Source organism: Rhododendron vialii, chromosome 7a (assembly GCF_030253575.1).
Source record: "Rhododendron vialii isolate Sample 1 chromosome 7a, ASM3025357v1".
Classification (NCBI taxonomy): domain Eukaryota; kingdom Viridiplantae; phylum Streptophyta; class Magnoliopsida; order Ericales; family Ericaceae; genus Rhododendron; species Rhododendron vialii.
This window is the reverse complement of record NC_080563.1, coordinates 25,762,958-25,772,651: the sequence shown is the minus strand read 5'-3', so window position 1 is coordinate 25,772,651 and position 9,694 is coordinate 25,762,958.

The window sequence follows — 9,694 nt, the reverse complement described above, 5'->3', positions numbered from 1 at the left end:
GACCTTAGTCTATAAAAGGATCCAAGAGTAAGGGGGAATTAGAGCCAATTACAGAGTTAATTGCATACTTGCTCTCAAGAGTTAACTCAGAGATATTTAGATACTCTTCTACAAAGTTATTAGAGTTCTGAATATACTCTTCTATCCCAGTTAATCGCTGAGTATCAATCTACTACAGCTTCCTTTGTAAAACCGGTAAAACATTCATGTACTATTTTAATTCAGCAATTGAATTACAGTTCCAGTAATTACTTCTGTTCTTACTTTTGTTCAACTTTTGCTAACTTTTGTTCATATTAAGTTATTCTATACTCAACTATAGAGCTATCATATAATTGCACTATTCATCCGAATTACTATTCATTACTGTTCATGGTACTATTCACCCACGGATTTAACTATTCATAATTGATTCCTTTTCAATTAAACGTATTATTCAACTTTAACTTTTGCTTTTACTATTGTTGATTAACTGATTGATTTCTTCAGTCACCTTTCTATAAATATCTCAGTCACCTCCTCCATTTGGATCACCTCCCACTCTGTATCTCTCCCCTACTCTGATAATACCCATGTTCCCCTACTGTGTCTGTGCTTCCGCCCCCTTTTGGTATCAGAGCCAAGTAGGAAATTGTTGAAGGATTAAACACTGAGTAAACTGTAAGTTGATTTGTTCCCTCTGATCTTTCATTTAGTTATTTATTCCTGCTGAATTTTCAATTAGTAGATTAATTCTAGTTATCTTCGGTCGAGCACCTTGTACTGACCACCCACTTTGAACCACCCTGTAGTAATCCGTAAAAGTCCCCGTGAGTAAGTCCCAGGTGGGCAGTTAGGGGTTGGGAAAAAACTTAGGGTATGCGTTCAGTAGGCTATGGGTATGTGTTTAGTAGGGTATGTCTTTATCAGGATAATTTAGGATTAAAACACTAAAAGATAAGACTTTAGGAGTAAATTACTAAAAGAAGAATCCCAAGGAATAAACACAATGAACATATTATTTAAGTGTAGTTCTTCAGCCAGTTCTTCAATGGCTAATTTATCTGAGTTGTCGGACATAGTCAACCAAGAGGAACATGAATATCAGGATCTAGCTACAGGATTAACTAATTGTAATATTCCCAAAATCCCAGTAAAAGAAGCTTACGAATTTAGCTCACAAGTTAGTAAGCCTAGTTACTCTACACAGTCAATTCTACTTGTTTTACATAAAAATTTTGAAATTAATTTTGATAAATTATATAAAGAATTTAAGTCAAAGAAAAATAAACAAAAAAGAAAAGACTATGCTAATAAATACTCACAACCTAGACAAGCAAAAATAATTACTCAATGGGAAGATTTCATGACAGATACAAGAACCGAAATCTATTTTTTTCATTACTTAGAAAATTTTTATAAAAAAGTCAACACCATTACAAAAACAAGATGGAGAAAATCAGATAACACCATTACAAACTCTAGTCATCCTCCCTTAGAACCCATTATTATTGATTACAAAAATACATCTATTACTGCATCTCCATTCAAATTACCCAGCGAAAGAATAGAATGCAAACAAATTGTTGAACAAATTAATTACACCAATCAATGTCTAAAAATCATAGGTAACCAATTAGATATTTGAAATGAAGAAGAAGTTCTAGGGGACAGAATTCAGAGACTTGTTTGAATTGTCCTCCAAGGCCTCTCATTATGAAAAGTTTTTGGCAGAGGAGCAGGATAGGAAGACAGCATCCAAAGGAACATATTACTGTGACTCTAATTACGAGGTTGCTGCAGTGGAAGCAGAGGCCGACCCAGACGTGGCTGTGGCTGAAATCATCAACAAAAAGCCATACATTTGCAAGGCCTTTGTCAAGATGGAGCCCACAAAGCAGCCAATCCAAAACACCTTTAATAGGCCAACCAGGGCCTATACTTTTGACGTTGGTAAGGCTGAACCTATCTTTGATCAACTCTTGGCCGACAAGCTGCTCAAACTACCCTTTGGTCACAAGATTCCAACTCTAGAGGAACTGAAAGGCAAAGAGTATTGTAAGTACCACAACTCTTGGAGTCATACAACTAATAACTGCATAGCATTTAGAAATGATATCAGGATAAAATTGACAGGAGAGAATTCAAATTTCTCGAGAAGTACAAGCAGTTCATGGGGGTCGATGGCAATCCTTTTCCCTCAGGGCTAAGTACAAATATGGTCTCTGTAGACATGAGAGGCGTGCCTAGGACTGTTCCTAGGCAGAAGATAAGTTTGGGAGCCCATTCTAGAGCAGCTTACAAGTCCAGCCCGGGCAGGTACTGAGATCCTTATTATGATGAGGGGGATTTTAGGATTGAAAAACAGAATTCGTGGTGGTCTAGGCCTACAGGGGTAAAGAAACCAGAGAGGCTAACTTGTTCCATGATATGCACGGAGTGCGGCCATCATGCCAGTCCTACCAGGCCTAGCAAGCCAGCCCTAAAGAGTATTATAGTGGGAAGGACGAAACCAAGGTCTGAGGAGGCATACAGGTCTAAGGGAAGAAGGGTTGTACGTGAATCTGTGTTCAACCGAATTCAGCCAGGATTGGTCGAAATTGAAGATGACCTGGAGAACTTAAGGATATCTGCTCCTTCAAAGGACACACCAAGGGCTGTGAGACCTCCCGTTACTTCTCCAGATGAATGGCACATGGTTGAACATCCCAAGTTTCCTTCTGAACCTCCACCTTTGTCCAGACTCAGAAGAGGCGCCGCCAACGATTCAGGCAGGCAACAAGAAGGGCTGAGGAAGAAACAGATCTATTGGACAACCCAATGATTGAGGATGATCCCAAGGGGAAGACGAAGATGGAGATCCCTGTGGAAGAGCCTATGGTCGAAAAATCTAAGGCTAAACGAGTATACAAGCCTTTGGAAAGGACTATGGAAGAGGTTATCGTTGAGCCTCCTCCAAGGACTTTACCACAGAAGCAAGTCCAGTTCAAGAAGACGTACAAGGAGGCCATTACCAAACCACCTCCAAAGCAAGCAACTGTATCCAAGAAACAACCTCTCTTGGAAAGAACTCTTAAGGAGGCTAGGATTCAGCCTCCACCAAGACAAGTCACTTTGCTCCATAAGACAGCCCTTGAACCTAGAAAGCCAGACTCAAGGGGCAAGTCGAATCTGAATCCACAGGCCAAGGAGTTCAAGCCTGGACAGGATTTGATCCTACCAGCAGATCTGAAAGCCAAGGACAACACTCCAACAGCCATGGAAGAAGATGTTGTGGAGATGGGGCAGACTGCTGAAATTCTAAACGAGTCCTTCTCTGTAGGACTGAACAGGCCTTCAGTGATTGTGCTGAAGGATGAGACTAAAGGGAAGACTAAGGATCTGGCAGCTAGTGTGATCTTTGAGAGACCAAGTCTCAAGATGAATAAACACATCAAGCCCTTGTACATCACAGGTTGTTTTGATGGAATGCCAATCAATCGTCTTCTTATGAGCAATGGGTCAGCAGCCAATCTCATTCCTAGGTTTATGATGCAGAAGCTTGGGAAGACTGATCAAGACCTAGTCTCCTGCACTTCAACCTTGATTGATTTCAATGGAAAGGAAACAGCTTGTAAAGGTATTCTGATCATGGACCTAACAGTAGGGTCCAAGACCTTAACAACACGTTTCTTTGTTGTTAATTCACACTCTTCTTTCAACGTTCTATTGGGGAGAGATTGGATTCACTCCTGCCTAGCACTTCCCTTAACCCTTCACCAATGTCTTATTTTCTGGAATCAAGACGATGTGAAGGTGATATCGGCTGACCGCAGACCTTTCCAGGCCTCTACGAATCATGCTGAGGTCCATTTATACAATGAGGGGGTGGGTCCAATGAAAGTGGTAGGCCTTGACAAGTATGGCCGTCACAAGATAGCTCCTATACATGGCAACAAGTCAGCGGAAGAAGTAAAGGCACTTTTTCAAGAGTTAATCGGTCCAATGATCACAGAGTCAAGTAGGCCAATTACAACTTCATTCAAACGCCCTTCTCAATATCAGTAAACCCTTCAGAAGAAGAAAAGAATGTGGCTCTTCATGCCACACTGTCAAAGTTTGAAGCTTACTTGCTTGAAAGGAGGTTGATGAGTGATTAAGAACCAGAGGAAGATCATTCGGCCTGTGCGACCGAAGTAATCAATGAGGATGAAAACCTGATTGAAGATCTGGACGAAATCCGGTTAGAGGACCTTGAAGCAGCCCCAGCCAAGTTGGATGATCTAAAGGCCGATGTGTAAGATCCCTTGGAAGAAGTTAATCTGGGAGACTCAGAGAATCCCAGACTTGTATATATTAGCCAACTTCTCCCAGAAGATGTCAAGAAAAGGTTCATCCAGCTCTTAAGGGAGTTCAAGTCCTATTTCGCCTGGACTTACGAGGAGCTTCCAGGTCTATACAGAGACCCGGTAGAGCACAAGCTGCCTATTCAACTAGATTTCAGACCTTTCAAGCAACCGCCAAGGAGGATGTCCAATGAGGTCTATTTGCAGCTCAAAGATGAGATCGAACGACTCTTCAACGCTGGGTTCATACGCACAGCCAGGTATGTTACTTGGCTCTCTAATATTGTGCCAGTCCTTAAGAAGAACGGCAAGGTCAGAGTATGTGTGGACTTTAGAAATTTGAATTTGGCATCTCCAAAGGATGAGTACCCAATGCCAGTTGTAGATCAGTTAGTGGATGGAGCTTCTAGTCACAAGGTTTTGTCCTTCATGGATGGACATTCTGGCTACAATTAGATCTTCATCGACGAGGCCGATAAGGCTAAGACTGCTTTTAGGTGTCCTGGAGCCCTAGGGAACTTTGAGTGGGTCGTGATGCCCTTCGGCCTGAAAAATGTAGGTGCTTCGTTTCAACGAGCAATGAATACCATATTTCATGATTTCATTGGTCGTTTTATGGAGATCTACATCGACGATATTGTGGTCAAGTCTCAGTCCTATGATGAACATTTGGAACACTTAAGGAGGTCATTCTTAAGGATGCAACAGTTTGATCTAAAAGTAAACCCCTTAAAGTGTGCCTTCGGAGTCTCCGCAGTCAAGTTCTTTGGATTTTTAGTCCATAACAGATGGATTGAGATCGACAAAAATAAGGCCAAAACAATCATGGAAGCAAAGCCTCCTACCACCAAGAAGGAGTTGCAGAAGCTCTTGGGTTCATTCAACTTCTTGAGAAGGTTCATCTCAAACCTAGCTAGAAGGGTTCAGGTCTTTTCTCAACTCTTGAAGCTGAATGACCATGACACTTTTGTTTGGGAGGCAAGCCATCGGAAGGCCTTTGATGAGATCAAAAGCTACTTAGCAACGGCTCCAATCCTTATGCCCCCCATCAAGAACAAGTCGTTGAAACTCTACATCTCTGCAGCTGAAGCCTCTATTGGAGGCCTTTTAGCTCAAGACAACGCTCAAGGAAAGGAACAGGCGGTTTATTAGTTAAGTAGGTTGTTGACTCCTTATGAAAGGAGATACACTCCTATTAAAAAGATCTGTCTTGCCTTGTACTTTTCAGCAATAAAGTTGAGGCACTATATGCTCCCTGTTTTGGTTTACATTATGAGTAAAACAGACCTAGTTAAATACTTGCTTTCTCGACCAATCATGAGAGGCCGAACTGGCAAATGGTCTTTAGCTCTAATGGAATTCAGTTTTCAATACATTCCACAAAAAGCTGTGAAGGGCCAGGCCTTAGCAGATTTTCTTGCTGATCATCCATGCGTAGATATTGACGATGAATCTGAACAAGGGCTAAGCACTTTGAAATATCACTCACTCCTTAGACGCTGCTTTTTGATGGATCAAGGACTCATGAGGTCTCAAGCTGTGGAATAATCATCATCTCCCCTCAAGGCCTGAGGACTGAATTATCTTTTCAATTTGATTTTCCATGTACGAACAATCAAGCCGAATATGAAGCAGTTGTTATAGGCCTTGAAATTCTTAGGGATCTAGAGGCCAGAGAAGTGCAAGTTATTGAGGATTCAAACCTTGTTATCAATCACTTGGTAGGGTCATTCAAATGCTATAGTGAGGACTTAGCCCCTTATTATATGGCAGCCGTGCAATTAATTCAAGATTTTGATAATGTCACGGTCAAACACGTCTCAAGGAGTATGAACACTGAAGCCAACAGCTTGGCTCAGGCCTCTACAGGCCTAAGTTAGCTCTAGAAACTATTCACAAGATTATCACAGTCCAAAAGAGATTGTTACCTTCTATAAGGAGAAGAGGTCTAGGACTGGAAGTATTTACTACTGACTTCACTGGAGAAGAGTCAGACGACGAGCCTGAGAATGATTGCCATACAGCTATCATCTCTTTCCTCAAGAGGCCCTATCATAAAGCCTCTAGGAAGGTAAGGAGAAAGGCTATGAGCTATATCCTCGTGGGTGATGAATTATACAAGAAAAGCCCTGAAGATGACTTGCTGTTAAGGTGTTTAGGGCACCCTGAAGCCATGAGGGTCATGAGTGAAGTCCATGAAGGAGTCTGTGGAGCCCATCAATCAGGGATAAAGATGAGATGGTTAATCAAAAGGTATGGATACTATTGGCCAACCATTTTAGAAGATTGCATTCATTTTTCTAAAGGATGTCAGCCTTGCCAAGCCCATGGCCCAATTCAGCGTGTTCTTGCAGCTGATTATCATGCTGTGGTCAAACCTTGGCCATTTAGAGGCTGGGCCCTTGACGTAATCGAAAAAATTTATCTGCCCTCTTCTAGAAATCATACTTACATGTTGGTAGCCACGGACTATTTTACTAAATGGGTAGAAGCGGTGCCATTAAAGTCTGTGGATCAACAAGAAGTAATCAAGGTGATCAAGGAAAGAATCATCCATAGCTTTGGGCTGCCTGAACACTTGGTTGAAGATAGGGGTACAATATTCATGGGAGAACAAGTAGTCAATTTCGCTGCCCAGCAAAACATCATTACGTCCAACTCTACTCCTTACTATGCACAAGGGAATGGCCAGGCCGAGTCCACCAATAGAACTTTGGTCAATATTATAGAGAAAATGATGGAAAACAATCCAAGGGCTTGGCACGAATTGCTTTCTGAGGCCTTATGGGCCAACAGAATTTCAAAAAAGGAAGCTACCAATATAACCCCTGATATGTTGGTTTATGGACACGATCCAGTTCTACCAATGGAGGTAGCAGTGAAGTCAGCAAGGATAGCATATCAACATGGCCTCACTCCTACAGATTACACTCAGGCCATGCTGATAAAGCTTGAAGACTTGGATGAAGTTAGGCTCGCGGCCTAGGATCACATGTTGGTTCAGAAAAGAAAAGTTGCTAGATCTTATGACAAGTGTGTAAGAAGGAAGAGCTTTTCTGAAGGGGATTTGGTCTGGAAAGCTATCTTTCCCTTAGGAGAAAAGAATTCAAAATATGGCAAGTGGTCCCCGACCTGAGAAGGACCTTATCAAATTGTTCAAGTCCTTAAAGGTAACGTGTACCTTCTTATGGATTTAGATGGTGGTTTGTTCAAACATTTAACAAATGGAAAGTACCTAAAGCATCATTACCCTACTATGTAGGAAATAAGGGATTTTGGGGAAAATCAATCTAACTAACCATAAAAAATCTACTAGCAAGGCCTGAACGGAGGCCATGATACATGTTATGCAAAATTCATAAAGGCCTCAAGTTCAGGCCATATATCATCAAATAAAACTAATACTTTGGGCCATTTATAGGAAAGTTCCAGGCCAGACCCAAAAGGAACAAATTTAAAGTTATTACAGACCCAAATCAAAAGAGGGAGTAAGTTTTAGAGGTCAAAACCTACAGAAGGCCTTGAAGATTATTTTTAAGATTCTCCCAGGAGGTGTCGAGGCTAGCGAGCTGGGCTTCAAGTGTTTCTCGCTGCCCACGAAGATTTGGAACTTCTTCGACCAGGAGGTTCAACTTCATCTTCTGACTTTTTGATCCTACCTTCAACTCATCATGATATTTGGCCAACTTTTTGGATTCCATCCGAAGTCCTTCCAGACAACTTTCAGCCTGTGCCAGTTTAGTCTTGAGGTCCTGAATCTCATCGGAAGTTGCAGTGATGTTAGCCTCATTAGTTTTGATGTCCTTCTTCAGCTGATTCCATTCAGTGCTAAATCTAGTTAGCTCCATATCAACCATGTCTAGTTCGGCCAGTTTAGCATTTATCTTGCTGAGTTCATGGGTGGAAGAGTCATGGGACTTGATCATGTTAGGGAATTCCTTTTGAAAATATTGGAGGGAGGTCTCCTCTATTCCTAAGGCCTGGGCCTTTACCAGTACGTCCATGGCTTTCTTGATGTTGGAGGCTCTGGCAGGGTGAATGGCTGCCTTAAAATTTTGGAGGAGGGCCATTCTGAGGGTTGTTTTTGCCTCGGTAACCTCTTCTGGAGTAAACTCAGACTGAGAAGTTAAGCCAAAACCACTACCTGAGGTACCGGAGGTGGCTGCCTTTAACAAGTCCTGGGTAGATTTGAACAAAGAATCCAGATCCTCGTCTTTCTCCTCTTCCTGCACATTGACAAACTCAGGCTCGACGATAGGATCGGTTGGTGGAGTGGATTGTATGATTGGAGACCTAGGCTTCTCTGGAGTCCTCGAGGATGCTTCATGTTCAAGTTCCTGTTCAAGCATGTTTAGTCCTTCATCTGTTGCTTCTGCCTCTTTTTCAAAGTAATCGTCGAGCTCCTGAGGATTGAAAACAAGGGGAAGTTGATGATAATATGGAGCCATAAATGCTTGGAAATTCCTGTCACAATACATCTTTACGATAGGATTATGTTTTGTGGCAGACACGGTCTTTTCAGAGTCAACTGGGGCAGAAGTTTTCTTTCTCAGTTTTTTCTTTTTGGAGGGAGTAGATTCAGCTCGTCCTTCTTTGATCTTGGAGGTGGCCTGAAACAACTCCAATTTTTCATTCAATAAAAATCTTGTTGTTATTCGAAATTTCTTAATCTCTCTTAATTGCTCGATGGTTTTCTTATTAATTTCTAGCGGTTTGTCTTCAAGCAATTGAACGCCTTATCATCATATTCCTCGACTAGAAACCCTAATTGCCATGCCTAGTCGATTTTCAACCAACTAGTTGGTATAACCAAACTAGTTAACCATTTAGTTACCTTTCAACCATTAACCATTGGACAATAACCGTTAGGGTAATCTTTACCCATTGGACAATAGCTTTTCCAAATATTATATCTTGATAAGTATATATATATATATATATATATATATATATATATATATGCATATGTGTATTTGCCACATGCAAGGACATGTAGTCTTTTTATAAGGCTTAATTTATTATTTAAGGTACTCGTCCTTTATTACCCATTGGTTATTAACCATTAGGGGATTTATTATCCATTGGTCAATAGGTTAGTCTTGCCAACTAAGTACTAGGCCTATTAAACTAATCTTTTATTAAGATTCCCGAGAGTACAAAGTATACTATTATATTAATTAAGTCCTAGTACCTTTTGTATTAGTGTTATGAGAGAATCTTGACCTTTTCAACCCTAGAATCTTGTACTTAGGTACTTATATATTATTAGTATTAGTCTTCCTTAGTACATATATGTATACATATGTATGTGGGTGAGAGAGAGAGAGAGGAGAGAGAGGCCAAGAAAGAGGAGAGGAGAGAGGCCGAGAGAGAGAGGGATGAAGGGGGAG